This window comes from Mastomys coucha, unplaced genomic scaffold, assembly GCF_008632895.1.
Source record: "Mastomys coucha isolate ucsf_1 unplaced genomic scaffold, UCSF_Mcou_1 pScaffold7, whole genome shotgun sequence".
Lineage (NCBI taxonomy): Eukaryota > Metazoa > Chordata > Mammalia > Rodentia > Muridae > Mastomys > Mastomys coucha.
The window spans coordinates 99,182,873-99,200,847 of record NW_022196913.1 but is presented as its reverse complement, the minus strand read 5'-3'; the positions used below and the strand labels follow the sequence as shown (position 1 = coordinate 99,200,847).

At 38.2% G+C, this 17,975-nt stretch overlaps 1 pseudogene; it reads right to left on the bottom strand.

Moving 5' to 3' along the window:
• LOC116081587 overlaps window positions 1-12,957 on the bottom strand; it is a 22,305-nt pseudogene extending 9,348 nt beyond the window's left edge.
• Between the last annotated feature and the right edge of the window lie 5,018 nt (window positions 12,958-17,975).

The following is a 17,975-nucleotide window of genomic DNA, read 5'->3' as shown; positions in this document are numbered from 1 at the left end:
GGTCTCCCACATTCCCGGTTCGTGGAAACCCACGCTAGTAGGAAGCTGCTGGTCGGTATCCTACAATGATTAATTAGAGTGTATATTTCCCTAGCTTTATTTCTGTCAAGAGTTGTCAGATTTTTGTAGTAGACAAGGGCATGAAAATATAATTGATATTGATAAAGTGTAAAATCCAATATGAAATTTCCTGGCATCAAAATGCCTGTTTTAATTGTACAGCAGTTCATTGAGGAGTAGAGACTTAGCTTTGGGAAAGTGCTTGTTTGAGTCACCGTGTTAATCCTCCTCCATGATGATTCTTATTTACAAGTCTTTTATAATTAACAGATTATTTTTTAAAGACAGCTAACTAAGACAAAGTAAATTTAGTCTATTCCTGACACTTGGAATTAAGCACATGCCAGTTAGTGTTATTATCTTCTGATAGTTGTGGTTTCATGTGCTTGCTGGGGGCTCAGTAACAGAGGAAGTACAGGGCAGTATCTAATGTCAGTGAGTGTGAGGGACTTAACAAAGCAGTGCAGTAGGCTGAATGGAGTTAACAAGAATGAACAGAACTGTGGCAAAGCTTAGCTTGTATAGATTTGAAGTCTCCCCTTGATTATAACTATGTGGAAATGAAGTTTACATGTTCTTCAGCTACACTGAAGTTTGTGAAATAATTTTCTATATTTATGTTAATTTAGTTTTATAGACCCTGGAGACATGAAGTTTATGTCTGATATATGTACAATCATAGCTAATGGTCTTCTATTACGTGACCTTCAAATATAAGATAGGGTCAATGAGCTTGTCAATAGCATCCCATGATCTGGATATGGAAATCTTTTTCTGAATCAGCTTTAGTAATTTTTAGTGATTTGTCTAATTCATTCTTTGTTAATATCAGATGTTTCTGTGCATTCATAAGCTTCTTGAGGCTGAAGAGCATATTTCATCTGCCTCTCACCCAAGTGCCCAGGACAATATTTGGTATGTAATATGACCTCACATAACATTTGTTGAACTAAATTCAATTTGTTGAAAGGAATGTGTATGTCTTAGGCATTGTTTTATCGCAGGGAAGAGATATTATAACCAAGGCAACTCTTATAAAAGAAAGTATTTAACTAGGGGCTTGTTTACAGTTTTAGAGGATTAGTCCACTTTCATCATGGCATGAAGCATGTGGAAGAGACTATGACATTAGTCAGGCCTTGTTCTGGGGAAGTAGCTGAGAGCTACATCTGATCCACAGGCAGAGAGAAAGAGAGTAGAGCTGGTGAGATGGTTCAGCGGGTGAGAACACTGACTGATCTTCCGAAGGTCCTGAGTACAAATCCCATCAACCACATGGTGGCTCACAACCACCCATAATGAGATCTGACACTCTCTTCTGGTGTGTCTGATGTCAGCTACAATGTACTCATGTATAGTAATAAATAAAATAAAATAAAAGAGAAAGAGAGTAGGCAGAGTATGGGGTTTTGAAACCTCAAAACCAGGAAAACACTTCCTTGAACAAGGCCACACCTCCTAGTCCTTCTATTAGTAGCAAAGAGATGCCTGATGACTATTCATTCAAATACATGAGCTTATCGTGGCCATTCTTATTCAAACCACCACAGTGATGTTGACATTAGTCTTTGCATAAGAAGAAATGGACAAAGGGGGCATAAGTGCAGGTACTGATTAATCAATAAGATGGGATAAATCAAAGACAAACAAATCAGAATATGATGAAACAACCAAAGAACAAAAGGAGTCAAAGAAAAAGCACAAGAATAACTTATAGACCAAGAGACACACATGTTCACACACACAGGAATTCCATAAAACCTAAACCTATAGTATATATACAAATGACAAGAAAGGTAATAAATAGATGGGATAGATAAATAGATAGATGGATGGATGGATGGATGGATGGATGGATAATGCCCTAACTAACATTATGACACACAGAATCTTCAAACGTCATTGAGTTCATTTTGTGCTGGCCATCTGCTGCTGGGTATGAGGTATACTCTTAAGAATGGCTTATTTCCCCAGTGAGATGCTCTTGAAGAAAACTAATTTTTCATTTGCAAGTAGCTATCAGTTGAAGACAGCTTCTAGGTTAGGGATGAAGGCATGTGTCTACTGGTTCTTTTAGCTCTAGCTACCCATCTGGTGCAGACCCATGTAGGTCCTATGAGTGTTTCCTCAGTCTCTGAGTTTCTATATGTGGTGATCCTGTTGATTCAAAAAGTCTTAATTCCTTGGTATTCTCCCCCTTCTGGTTCTACTACTCTTTTCACCTCCCCTTCCACAGGCGTCCTTGAGCACAGAGAGAAGGGATTTCATAGAGACACCCCACACTTAGAGCTGAGTGTCCCAAGGTCTTTCGCATTATCTGTATATTATCTGGCTGTGGGCCTGTGTATTCCTTCCCATTTGTTGTAGAGAGGAGTTTTTCTGGTGTTGATTGAGCAAAGCACTAATCTATTATTATAGCAAAATGCCATTAGGAGTCATTTCATTATAATGTTCCTTTAACATAATTTTAATATTTGGTTTTCCTCTAAGTCCCTGAGTCTCAGGCTTTTGGCCACCCAAGCAATGCTGGGTATGGATTCCATCTCATGGAGTGGTCCTTAATTCATATTAGATATTGAGTTGATTACTCCCACAAGCTTGGTGGTATTATTGCAGCAACATATCTTGCAGGCAAGTTACTTTTGTAGTTTTTTAGGGTTTGAAGCTGGGTTGGTGTTTACCTATCTCCGTAAGATGCAGAATGACTTCTAACACCATGAATACTAGTCCATAGAGGTGAAGGCTCTAGGTAGGCAACTTCTCAATTCCTCTGTGTTTAATAAGTTGTCTAGTTGATGACTTCAGCAATAAAGTCTGTCAGTTTGTGGAGAGCAGTTTATATCCTTCTCAATAGTCTCAATTGTTTGGGAGTTCCAGTGGGAGCCCTACTGGCCAACAACTTGATTAGACACACCCATTCCTAGTACTGAAAAGTTTATTTGGTGATGAAAGATGCCCAGTTGAGGCTTTGTCTCTCCCCTGTTATTAGAAAATTTTATTTATATCACCTTCATAAACCTATATATATATATATATATATATATGTATATATATATATACATATATATATATATATATATATTATAGGAAGCTTCTACTTTGTTAGGTTTCTAGGTGACCCCTCAAATAGACCTCACTTTTAGCTGTTCCCTTCCCATATTCATTTCACTCCCTGTTTGATCCTCCAGTTCTGGATACCCTCATCTATGGATGGACAGAGTAGGGGATGGAATGGGAGGCTTACCTCACTTTATACTTTATATGCAGGACTATTGACTATGGAATTATGTTACAGCCAGGGGCTTGCCTTCTCCCTTCACGTAATTCTTTCTGGAAGCATTCTTATAGGTTCTCAGTGGTATCTTACCATAGTGATTCTTAATGCAGTTGAGTTGACAATGAAGATTAATCACCATGTCACTCAAATAGTAAAGATAAAATGATGCCCTATTAACCACATCTATAATTCACCCTAATGCTTAAAATTCTTTGCTAAGAAATTTTATGAAAGAGTTTTTAGAAAATATGTTTTCAATATTCAGGCTATCCACTAAAGCCTACCACTGGGTTAATTAGTATATTCTAGAGAAATAGAACAAATAAAATATATGGTATATTACAAAAGTAGAGAATTATTTGGCTAGATTATATAATAGGAACTGGGTAGTTCAACAATCACATTTTCTTCCCAAAAAGATGAATGCTTTAGCAGTCCCAATCTAGTGCTAAAGGCTTGGAAAGCTCTCTGAAGAGTCATTGGATTTGAGTCCACAGTTGAAAGGCTATAAAAACTGGAATCTGATATCGATAGACATGTCAGGAGCTGTATGGACTCACTCAAAAAGAAAGCTTTCAGGTAAGCATACCCTAATTCTTTCTATCCAACAGCCAGGAGATTAGTGTTAGCCACATCCAGGGCAGATCTTTCTCTCCTACTCACTGTGCCAGGTGTCAGTCCTCTCTGCGTGGGTGGCCAAGGACACACAGAGATGTGTTTCCTAGTCCTAAAAATCTCTTAATTCAGACATGAGACTTGAAGGCCTCGTTCATGATAATAAAACTAACAACTAGAAGTTGCAGCATGCAGTCACAGGCCTACTTCCTCCTCAAGTCTTTGTACTATCTTTGCAGACTGATAACAACAGTCACTTTAATACACTTGAAACAATGGACTTTTGTGGTTGTCTCATAACAAAGAACCAGATGAGAAGCAACATGCACAAAATCCACCACATTTCAGGGCTTGTATTTCACATGTAGGCAGTCTTTATAAAAATAAATTGATTTTAAAAGAGAAATACCTTAACTAATAGAGTACTTTTAAAACTGATTCACTATCTATGAATAGAGGATTGGAAGGACCTCGTGATCATACAATTCATATAATTTTTAGTTCAAACTCCATACTGTTACTTTGTGACATGCTATGAGTCAATTATATTTTTCAGGTTTATTTTGTTATATAATAAACTAGCACACATACATATTATTATATGTAGTATATTGCTTGGTAATACCTCCATGGTTAAAATAACTGGTGAATCCAGAAAAATTAGGCTGGATACACACAAAAGGTTGGCACAGTCCTTTGCTTTCCCAGGAACTTATAAGATTACAATATGGCTATATATATATTTTGAAAAATATACATTAAAGAGCAATGAATACCACAAAGATGAGGAAAAACTAAAGGAAATGCTGAATACAAAAGACGATTCCCATAGACACAGGAGCCATTCAGTGTGTCCTCTTTATTAGTATTATGTGGCATTTACTCAAATCTTTTTTTATAAGAGCCTCTAGCAAGGTAGGCATGATTTCCATCATACTTATGTCCATACAACAGAGAGAAAATTTCCATTCAACTGACAAGCGATGCTCAAAAAAGGAGGCAGGGATTTCATTTTTTCCAGGCAGTCAGTGTACCAAATCTTGACCTTCTGATTTAACGCTATCCTTTGGATGGCATCCTATTTTACAAAACAAAACCAGTCTCTTTTACTGTCTCATGCTCCTTTTACTGGGAAACAAACAACTAATTTGTTACCAATTTATTCATAACAGACTCACTGCCAGAGAGAGAGCCTAGGGACTGTGGGACAGGACTACTGAAGGAGCAGATGTGATCTTGACGGTATTTCATAGTGTGAGAGAGCCTTTCTCACCAAGGGCCCTGCTGGATGATGACTAGTTAATAACCAACAGAGGCAAGTGTGCAATAAAGAAGCCAAAAGATAAGTGACAGGCAGGCTGGAAGTGTATGCTCTCTAATGGAAGAGGCAATTTGAAGCATCTCAAAGAAACTAACAGTGGTAATACTAATAAGTATTTACTGAAAACTACTCATTATCAAGCATGGTACTAAACACGCAGTGCTGTTGGTTTTTGCTTGATATGAAATAAAGGAGATATTATTCCTGACTTTTGAAAGCTACTTGCTAATGCATTTTTTTCTAATTATTTGTTCCAGTCCTTATTCTGCCTCCTTGACCATAAGCTCACCTTTCCATTTATTTAACACCTTCTACTTCCTGGGTCATAAAGTCACCTCCATCTTACCTAACCCAGCACAATTTCCAGGATCAGGAGTGGACCATTCCACTATCTTCTCTCATTATACTTCTGCCATCATTAACTTATGTCTCTTAGCTGCCTTTGAGTTACTTCTTGGTTTTCTTTGCTAGGAAGTCAGCATGTTTGGACCTTGAATACAAAGAAAGCAAAAATGTGAAATATTGCCTTCACAGAACATGCTTTCTAAACAATATGAAGAACAGAAAAGGCTTTTGTCTATTAGAGATCTCTTTACCCTGAAAGTATCAAAGCATTAGGGACCGAGCACTTAAACAGAGACTTATGTTCACTGAAGATAAGAAATGTTGTTATAGATACAAGCTCAGACACTGCCACTGTCAAAATGCAAAGAGCTTAGCCTAAAAGCAGCCAATCTAGGAAACCCCTCTGGGGCTTTTCCATTTTAATGGAGACTTCTTTTTTAAAATATTTTTTAATATCACTTTAACCATGCAAACTTATGGGGTACTTGTGATGATTTGGTATATGTATGTATACAATGTATAATAATAAAAACAGCTAACATTTCTAAGATATTTTTCAAATTTTTGATTAACATGTAATAGTTGCACTTATTTATGGGTCATACTATGATATTCAATATATGTGTAAAATAGGTACTAATGAAATAAAGGTGATTAACTTTTCTAACTCTCATTACATTGTGGTCAGTTTAGAGATTTTGAACATTTCTCTTCTAGTAATTTATAATGTACAAAACAAATTACAAATTACTGTGAGGCATTATTTTCATCTGTCCTGTTTAAAGGACACACACACACACACTTTCTTTCTTTAAAATATAAAGATAGGCAGAAAAGATAGAAGATAAGAGTTAAATAGACAAAGTCACTTGACATTACTGCCTATTAATTCTCTCATCTTTTCCTCCTTTTGGGTTGGTTTGTCCAGTCTCAATATGGGGGCTTTTGCAGTGTCTTATTGCATCTTGCTTTGTTGTGCTTGGATGCTGTACATTAGAGGACTGCTCTTTTCTGAAAAGAAATAGAGGTGAGTGAATCTGAGGGGAAGGGAGAGAAAGAGCTAGGACTGGAGGGAGGGGAAACTGTAATTGGGATGTATTATATGAGAGAAGACATGTGTGTGACACAATGAAAGCAAAGGCAAGGCTGCATTTATAAACATGGAAGCCATATCAATATATTAGCTATTAAAGAATATTTCTAGTACTTTCTGCAGAGGAGTTCAACTCAGAGTTAGACTTTCACATCATGTATCTCATAGCAGAGCTCAGCTCTTTGGGCCTTGGATTTCCCTCTGTAAATAATGGGAAAATGCTCTAAACCAATCTCAACTAACAATCCTGAGAGAACTAAGAAAAGGTGAGTGCTGAGCTTTTAAGGACAACGTCTGAAGTTGCTAACTGTCCTACGTGGCATGGTTTTCCATGTTTCTTTCTATCAACATGAAGCACAGCTGTCACCTTAAAAGGAATTGGAAAGAAAATATTTTGGAGCTGAGATGAGCAACCATGGCTCAGAAACATGATTTAAGTTGCCATGAACAACATGTTCAAACATAAAATTAGTTATGTGAACTTTCATAGTCACAGAATAAGAGAAAGTAGAGGTGTTATGCAAGTTCTTTATTAGGAACATTAGGTAGATGGTTACCAAAAAGTAGAGAAATCTCTGTTGCAGGAATTAGACACTATCTGATGGTATCCTAAGTTTGGGTTGGTGTAAGCTGTGATTTGTTATGTTAATGTATTCCATTATTTTTAAGGATGTTGAGTCATCATAAAGTAGTTGGGAATGAGTATTAAGGGGACTAAAGATCATTGAGATTTATCTGACCCTGGGCCAGCATATTCTGAGATTTCATTTTAATTTATTATTTTTAAATTTTTATTTATTTATTTTTATTAATGTTTTATCTCTGACATTTATATACAGATATAGAATGTACTGTGATGACTCACAGCCCCTTATCTTCTATTATCCTTTCTCCTCCTACTCCTGCTGACTACCCTCTTTTTTCCAGTTAGTTCCTTGCCTTTTCTGTATCTTTCTTATTTAAACTCCTGTGCAGGCAGCCATATCTGCTTTGTGGGTGTGACTACCATGCCATAGCCAGACATGGACAGCATTTTGTAGAACCATTCTCAATCTTCTGGCTCTTACAATCTCTCCATCCTGTCTCCCATGGTGTTTCCTAGACCTTGGAGAGAGAAATATAGAAGGACAATCAACTGATTAGAAGTTTGTATAGAAGTAAGCAATCAACAACCTTCTAATGAGTCAGTCAGCTTTGTAGAAATAACATAGATACAGCATGTTTCCTCAGGACACTTGACTTCACAGTGCCTTTTAGATAGATATAACATTACTTTAAGATTAGTTGCCATAGCCAAAGAATGTAAAAGACTACACTTATTTTTCCGTTTCTGGCTTTTTCTTTTTCAAAATGCCCAGAAGATAAGTAGCATTAAGATAAGATAAATCTGCATTAAGTTAGACTTAATGTAGTCCAACTACCCAAGGCTCCAGGCCTTAGGCCCTTGGCCCTGCTCCATCTGGTCAATTGTTTGGCACGTGGATCATTTGATCTGTGCATAGGATCTTGGCCTTATATACTTTCACATTTGAAACACTTATACTTTATGTTGCTTGTCAAAAACATTCTATGAGATATGAATTTCTTTATTATATGAATTTTCAGGGAAAAACTAGCATTTTTAAAGAAAATATTTATCCACACACAACAATCAATGATCTCCTTTGCATTTGCTCTGTAAAATTTGAGTTTCAGTGTAAATGAGAAAATGTTCTTAAGTTTTGAATTAAATATAACTGAAAACAAATGTTCTTTAGTGACATTTTTATTTGATGAACTGTAACCTGCTGCTCAAAAGCACTTCAATGCCAAATTAAACCCATCCCACTACATTCCTGTTGCTACAATCTCATCACCAATATCTAAGCTCAACCAAAGCACCCCTATGATGAGAATGGTTTTAAGAATTAGGCAACAAAATGCACACAATAATTAGTATATTGTTTTCAAGTGAACCTGATTTATGCTGGAAAGATTCAATGTTTGAAGAAAAAGAAATGCTTTTGGACGAATTTTAGAGATAGGCTGTAAATTATTTATTGGTCCCTTGAAAGAGGTCAGCATTTTTCCTCAGCTCCTTAAGGGCCTTCTGAAGAAGGCCTCACTGTCATTCTAGATCTTTCTTTCTTAGAAAACCAGCTCCTGTTCATCATTCAGTCTCCTGGTGTGATAGGTTAGCTATCATTCTCTCTACTTCCATCCTGTTCCCCAACCCCAGCAGACTTCTGCAGGAAGAAGGGCTCTCTTGGGGACTGTAGACTGGCTACAAGACATAAACAACTCCATGGGTGGCTGCCTTGACAGCTCTTCATCCATAGTGTATTTACCCCATGGTGCACTGAGATGCACTTAGGCACATCAAAACAAGAGTTGATACATTTCAATAAATCACTCTAGCCAGGTGGTCAGCAAGCTAGTGTTCTGAGAATTTGGGGTTACAAAGCAACAGTCACCATAATTCATCATTAGAAACAATGACAGGCCTGAGCCCACCCCCACTCAGAATGCTTTTGCAGTTTTAAATAAGGCCATACAACTCCAAGAAAATGCTGGGTAAAGTCAAATTTGAATCAAGAGAGAGAAAGGGCTGGCATCTTTTCTTTTACATAGTAATTCTTGGGGTTTGGTCAAATTAAATCTATTACTACAATGAATTAGATTGGCTCATTATAATGATATCACTGTGAATACCAAGGGAGGTTTTTATGTGGATAGTGGCTAATGCATGATGACAGTTATTAATATTACTTTCTGCTAAGAGGGAGTATGTAATGAGAGGGCATTTGTAAGCAGAGGACGGTCATAAAATACTATGAGAAACAGACATCCAATAAAATTCCATTTCATCTCCCTCCTCGATATAGAAACATATGTATGTATGTAGTAGCTGAGAGTCCTAAAGATCTATGTTATAGAAGGAGAGATTGGACAGTCTCTCCAGGTGTAGTTCCTTCAGGAAATCATTTCAAAATTGGAGCAGCTAACTTGTTCAAACCAGACAGTCCTTAGCCAGCAAGTGAGCTGTTTTTAGAATTTCAGACTTTCCCTCCAAATCACAGAGAGAACATTATCAACCTCCTAGGCAGATCCTTCACTTCTGCTTACGTTTCTGGTAATATTCACAAATTTGTCTAATTCCACTTTTGATTCGAAGTGCCACAATTAAATGTCTTCGTAGTAAGTTCTCTATGAGAGATGTAAACACCTTTTTATGAGTTTATCTAGGTTGTCTGAATGTGATATCATCTTCATTTTAATTTATCCATGGATGAGAGGGGTTTAGGAATGAAGAAATTCTTGGATAGCACTCATTATTTTTCAAGATTTTGCTTGTATTATCATTTTTCTCACATCGATCTCTATCCTCCAAGATTATAGAATGAAATCACACTCGTAGCCACAAGTAGTTATATAGAAAAAGCACAGACCGATGTGAAAGGATTTCTGGTACCTAATTTAGAAGTCTCATCTCCTTTAGGAATCTTTTTGTGTAAATGACCTAGGATAGGCTAACTTTCATGAACATGGTGAAATAAAGTAAAACCTTTATAGCATTGCAATGTTATAGGTTTGCACTTATTCTGACTTCTACATTTTAAATGATGATAGTTCCTATTTAAATTGATTGTAGTGAATAAGTTCAACCACCAACCCAATCTCTGCTTTTGTAATTCCGGGCTTTTCTACAGTCAGATACTGTGGCATTTAAAGCCATGCTTCCAGCCTCCATTCAAATTTCTAGCCAATTGTGTGTGTGTGTGTACACACGTGCATGCACACACACACACACACGCATGCACACATGCCTGTGGGTTTGTGTTGAGATGTTAGACTATTGTGTTTGTATGTGTTATATTGAGTGTTTATGTTAGTGTGTATGTGTGCATGTGAGTGCATTTGTTACACATTGGCATCACACTTTCCTAGAAGCATTGTGCGATAGATACACTTATGAGACAATCTGCTCATTTTGATGTTTTTAACTTGAGATTGATGCTTGTAGATGCAGCTTGAAATTCTTAGCTAAAATATAAGCTGTAATAAATAGTTTTGAAAATATCTTAAAGCCTTTTCCATCATTACTTTGACTCTAATGCCCTGGCTGTCCTGGAACTCACTCTGTAGACCAGGCTGCCCTTGAACTCAGAAATCAGTCTGCCTCTGCCTCCCAAGTGCTGGGATTAAAGACATGCGCCACCACTGCCTGGCTGACTCTAAAAATATCTGACTTCTACATTTTAAATGATGCAGATGTTTATCAAGTCTTACAGGCTATTTTTGAAAAAGCTCCTTGAACATCATTAGTTCTCACACAGAATTATCATGTATTGTGGTAAATAATAAGCCTAAGTGCTCACATAGTATAAATCTCACTGTAAAAAGATGTTTCTCTCAAATTGTTTTGAATATTTACTTATGGATGAATTTTCATTTGCCACTTAAAATTTTAAGTAAAAATATCTAGTCAATCAAGCTTTTTATCCTATTTGTCATACAATGTAAATAAAAGACAATACACACAAGCTCTGTGTAACATTTTCAATCTATTCTATGACTTAGTCTAACTGAATGTGACTCAACTTTAAGACGACTCACCAAATGGAATGGATAGTCTTTGCTGCGGTGAGGGCTACTCCCTGTGCATCATAGAATAATTTATTACCATCACTGACAGTTTAAAGTAACTTCCCTATAATGCAAAGTATCTGTAGATGGGACTAATGGTCTTCAGAGGGAAGCATTCCCTCAGTGAAGACTCACTGAGTTTCCTCCTCATTAAACCAAACCTAATTGTGCCCAATCTAACTTTAGATAACTCAGCTATTTAGAATGGCATTAAGAAGTTCCAAGTCTAAACAGCAATCGTTTTGATGTGTAACATATTCTATAAGCATGTGTGCAGCCATCCAGAATTGAATTGTGTTGTGCAAGACACTGAGGGGAAGCAGTCAGCAACCCCCAGGAGTTGTGAACTTACATGTTGAGTAAAGAATAGACACATGGATGGTGGAGTCAGTCAGAGGTCTATCAGGGTGACAGCAGGATGAATAATAGCTATGCCTAACTCTAATAATAAATTTCAAAAATGTCATACGTGGGCAGAAAGGGAAAAGACCTGGTTTCTCCCAGAAAAGATTATAATAAATTATATGTATTAATCAATATTATTAAATTAATATTAATAAACTGGTATAAATATTATCATATAATATAAATGATTATAATAAATAGTATCATACTGTATGCTTTGTTTTATTATGTCCCCCATGCCCTTTGCATATAACAAATGTTAAGTATGACCTCCAAAAGCACTGGGCCTTTGCTTAAGCCCTTCTTTGACAGTAGATAGATTTGTTACTTACTGTGTTACTCTGCTTTAATTGTCAATTTAACACAACCCAGAATCATGAGAGGAGGGAATCTTAATGAAAGATTGTCTACATTAGGTTGGCTTGTAGACATGTCTGGGGAGGATTGTTTTTTATTAAGTTAATGGATGTAGGAAGGCCAAACTGACTCACTGCAAACAGATTGCCTTCTACGTAAGGGGTCCTGAACTCTGTAAGAGTAGAGAAGTTGATCTGAACACAAGGAAGCAAGCAAGTAAGCATGCATGCGTTTTTTCTCTCTGTTGTTTATCACAGGAGTGTGTGATTAGCTACTTTAAGTTCTTGTTCCTGTGACTGCCCCACATGGTGTTACCTAAAGTTGTAAACTAAGAAAAACCTTTTCTTTTTTTTTTCTTTTAATGATGCAAAGTATTTTATTTTTAAACTTCCAAAGTTTGAACACAAGATAGCCTAGTTTAGATGAGTTTCCAAGCTGAATGCACTTGCATGGAGCTCAGTTTCTGGCTAATAAACAGTTCCTAATACCCTATATGGGTGCCTAGATTCCATCTGTGGGTGGTGAGCTGACCAGTTACAGCTGGTAATGTCCCCTTTTGCCTTGGTAAGGGCTTAACAAGCATCAGGCATTGTTCTAGTGTTACATAGTCAATGCTGCCCCAAATGTCTCCTTCAAGGCATAAACTATGTACAATTAGCCATCTTCATTTCTCTCACTCTCATATACTTCAGAGATAGGCACAGACACACTCACCATGCCATGCACATTCATCAGAAGGAAGAAGGCTTGATTAGCTTTGAGATGCAAGTGCCTTCTAATTATCTTGATGAGCTCACTCATATTCACATGATCAGGTACAAGGAACTTCGTCTTGTCCAGGATGGGCAGATAATCCATTTCTATTTACTTAATTTTTTATTAATAAAATGGGAATAACTATTTGATATTTATTAAATATCCATCTATTTGGCCCTTAAGCTGTGCATTCTATTATTCACTGTCTTCCTAGAGCATGGGGTGCATGAAGGGCATAATGAAAGCTCAATGCCCTCCCTGGCATAAAATAGGAAGCTCTATAATGAGGAGAGTGTACATTCACATAAAACAGGGGTGACATGATGATTCTAAGCATTGGTCATATGAAGAACCATAAAACAGGGGTGACATGGTACTTCTGAGCATTGATCGTACATGAAAAATCTGGTATATCACCTTCAAAAATGGGAAAGTAATAGGAAATTCATTCTCTATTTAGAAAGAAAAAGGTAGACAGAAACTAGACTGTACCCTATCTATGTGTTGATAAGCAGCCTGAGTTACATCTCAGATCAATAGAAAGACCCTTATGGGGGTTTAAATGGAGAAGTGCAAGATCTAGTTTCCCTCTGAAAGGATTAGCATAACTATGTGAAGGATAGAGAATAGACTAGTGGACTGGGACATGAGAAGCCTAGAAACAATGATGTCAAGCAAGTGATCCTCTGATAAATGATGCTGCTATCTGGCCTGATTATAATGGAAGGCAAGGAGTAGGGGATGGCTGAAGGAATGGTTTAGAGAAAAGAGATAGTGTATATGTGAGTGAAGAAGGTGAAGAGACTAATGAAGATTAATTTGGTGCTATGATTAGAAGGAATTCCTTCAGTTGAGTAAGTTGCAAAAATCCAGATAGTCGTCTCTAAAATTGTTGCTCTCTACTCTCCAGCATAGGTTGGTTTCCCCTCAGCTATATCAACACAAGACAAAAGATGCTGAGAAAGTAGGAATAAAAATTTTCCTAAATCAGTGTTGTATTCAGAATAAGATAGGGAAATAACTTAAATTTTATGCTCCTTGGGGTATTGTGAATGAATGTTTTTGAACAAATGAATGAATGCCTTAGACCAGTTGTATCTTCTATGTATTTGAGAGTATGCCCTGACTTCAGTGTACCTTATTAGCATCTAGCATTTGCTAGATTTTAAACAGGTACATGTTTTCAAAATACACAGAGGAACTTTGTGGTTGGAATAACATTTTAGAAAAGTAGATATCGATATTTTCTGGCTACTTTCCTGTAAGCACATCTCTGATTCGTATTTAGTGAATTTGCTAAATTTAGCAACATACTGTCTCATGCATGATCCCATGTATTTGTGTGTGTGTGTGTGTGTGTGTGTGTGTGTGTGTGTGTGTGTGTATGCATGCTCTGTTCTTGTTTACAGTCAAGGGAGGGAAGGGACATAGACAGCTAAACAAGGAATTGCAACAATGTCTGACTGGTTATAAATAGAGAAGTAGGGGATAGGTTCCTCAGAGAACATATACTGAAGTAGAAGCCAGAGGACTCTTAGTACCTCCCTAGATGTGTGACCGTGAAAGGCAGCCTGTTTTCTGGCTGAGCTAGGTTTAAATCCTGGAGACCCAGCAGGTGTTCCTGCAAGAGATGGAAGGCATTTCCCACATTCCCAGACACGGGCTCCAGTCATGAGGCCTCAGCTCTCCATAATTCTGTGACTATCAGTCATGTAGGGTAATGACCCAAGCCTCTGATATTTTGTCTAGACTCTACCCCCACAGATACCTGGCAACAGCAAAGTAGGCCTGCCCCACTATAAAAGGGGCTGGTTGCCTGCTTCTCCCTCTCTTACTCTTGCCCTTCTCTCTGGCCCTCTTGCTCCCCCCTCTCCACATTCCTTTCTCCCTCTCCAGGTGGCCAAGGCTGGCCTCTACTCTCTCTCTCCCTCTCTCAGCCTTTCACTGCTTCTACTATTCTCTTAGCTCCCCTTCCCAGATACTCCCAAAAGACATCCTGCCAAAAGGTATTTAACCTCAGGCCCACCCTGCTAAAGTGGGAAAGGTTTCACTTATCACAACCCTCTGCCATGTCAATATACACCTTTAAAATCATGGACTGTCGTTTCTCCTTGGGATCTGCTGTGCTGGAGCAATGGAGCAGGTCTTCCTCTAAAGAGCCACGCCTAATCTCCCGCAAGAGGCCTCTCTGTGCTCCCAGTCAGGGGTTCCACCAAGCCAAGCTGCCTGAGCAGGCCTAGGAAACTTTTGTCCCCTCAAGAACCAGCCAGAGCTCTGCTTCTGCCCTTTTTCCTTAGGCTTCATGCCAGAACCAGCCCCTGCCGGTCTCTACTCCTCCTTTCTCAGCTCTTCTGAGATATCGAGTAGTGTGTGCAGTGTCCAAGAGTTAGAACCTGCTGTCCCTGGCCTCTGTATGGCATGTGAATACATGAGCCAGATCCCCGCAGGTTCCCCAGGGTCCTCAGATTGTGCCTCCCCAGCTACAGAGCAGGGTCCTGAGGCTTCTCACAGCTGGATACCCATCCAGTAGTTGCATGGGTGCATGCAATCAAACTTCCCACATCCCACCTCCATGAACATCTCTAGCCCTGTGGTGGACCAGATGTGGGACACCATTTTAACCCACACCTAGGAAGGAAAGAATAGGAGAAAAAGTATTCCATGTAGATATCAGAGTACAAGTAAAGTGAAAAGGTGCACAGTGAAAGACCTGGAGCTAGAAAAACTTGAAAAACAAACGGAGAACTTCACAGTGAACCCTTGGGAGCAAGGGATGAGCCTCAGTCATGCAAAATATTCTAAGGTAATTCAGATGACAAAAAGAAGTGAATGCATGGACGGCAAGAATGGAACTGGCATTATCAGGCATGAAATTTCAAAGGACCACTGACTACAGGATACAGATGGTGTGAGTAGAGCCTAGGGGAAGTAGCTCATACTTTTAATCCAAGGACTTGTGAAGGAAAGGCAGGGAGATCTCTGAGATTGAGGGCACTTTGGTCTACAAGCCAAGTTCCAGGACAGCCAGGGCTACACAGAGAAACCTTGTCTCAAGAAAATAAAACAAAAGTATAGTTCTTGCCATGGTGGTGATGGTGGTGATGTGACTTTTGAAGTTGAAATTTCTGGTTGTGTCGTGTATGCAGACTCAGGTGATGTTTTGCTGAAACAAAACTGTTCCATTCTGAGAGGACATGTGATGTTCGGGAAGAGTATAAGTAGGATCCGACAGACAGTGAAGGCTCACTTGCATAGCCAGTCATGCAGTGTCTCTGTAAATCTTCCCTTCATTGACAGAGGCACTGCAGAGAACTTCTCCTGGCTTTCTGGGTGCTTCTGGTTGCTCTCACTGACTCATGCCAATTCAGCAGAGGCCTGGCTGCTTCTTCTGGGTCATGCTCATGTTTGATAACATTCTTGGAACTGGACTGGTGGTATCCTCACACTACTAAAATGAACTGCTGGTATTCTGACTAAGGATATTGGAATTGCACCAAAGAGCTACTTCTAAGCAGGTCCATGTTCCCTTGTCCTATTTACCATCTTTTCTCCCCTACCTTTGGATGGTGGGCTAGAAAAGGGAGTTGAATTGTTTGAGAGCCTACTTTGAATTGTAAAAAGCCTACTTTTTACAAAAGTAGGCTTTGAAAAATCTAAGCCTATAGCTTTTAATCTCTGCATTCTGGATGCAGAGACAAGCAGATTTCTGTAGTTTTGAAGTCAGCCTCAACTCTACAGAGTGAGTTTTAGGACAAAGGCTGCACATCAAAACCTGTCTCAAACAAACAAACAAACAAACAAGCAAACAAAAACAGAGAGGAAAGAAAGCATAGGCAGAAATAAACCAAGGGATGGGATACAAAAATGTCAGTTTGAAGTTTTACATATTCTTATAGATCAGAATGTTACTAAGCACTTTTTGGAGAAATGAGTGGACATCAAATAAATAGATAACTTAAAAAAAAATCCCACATGTGTACAATGTATCTTGGTCATAACCATACCCCATCCCTGTAGGACATCCCTGAAACTTTCTCCCCTCCACAACATACTTCTTTTCTCACTCTAAACTTCATGGGTTTTTTTGTGTGTGTGTATTTGTGTGTGTATGTGTGTGTGTGTGTGTGTGTGTATAGCCCATTAAGTCAAATTGGTGTTATTCATATGCACATGTTCATAGTAAGAACGTTTTTAAATTTCATAAAGTCTAGAAAATGTTCTCTCTTGGTAAATGTTTTTACAAAGATGGTGATCAGCTTTCTGACTATATAAGCAGAATAATAGTTATCCCCATGGAGCTAGAGACTATAGAATAAGTGATTATTAGTGACAAAGGCTTAATATGAAATTGTGCCTCTTACATGTTAAGCTTTAACTGTCTTTAAGTCTCTTGAGTCATGATGTCCAACTAACCCCTGTGCTCTTCTCAGAGATCTGTGCTAGACTGAGAGCTATTACTGGCATCAGCATACAACCCAGCAATGTTTTCACTGAATATGGTCTCTGGACAGATAGGTCAGAGACACATAATAGCACTATGTGAATTGGCCCTTCAGAGGTACCCTCAGGCTATCACTGTTTGTATATGTGATCAATGACATATAAATAAGCAAATTCCTAACAGGCACTCCAGTGGTACTGTTGTATTAATTTATCAATCTGTTCCCATTAATTTTTGCTCATCATGACTAAGATCTGGAGGCAGTATGTGATCCAATGTCCGTATATTGAATATTCATACATTCTCAGCACAGCTGTCCACACAGTCTTCATATGAGCCTCTTATAACATGCATCAAAGTTTAGACTATAAACGACAAACAAGTGTAGATTTACAAGAAAGCTCAACTTCGTAGCAAAGTCATAGTGATACAGAGACCAGGAGACAAGGTCAATGCTAAGAGCCACACATGATAAGTGGAAAGTTTTAGGAGAGCAAGGAGCCTAAAATGGTTGAAGTATTTGAGAATCTTAGCATGACTTTTGTTTTATTTTTTTAATTTAAATCAGCAACCGGTTGAATAAGGACATGGCAGTACAAGACAGCAATTGTGTCCTTTAGTTCGATTCCTTTCTAGCTACACAACCTTTGATGAAGAAAGTACTTTTTCTACTTAGGAT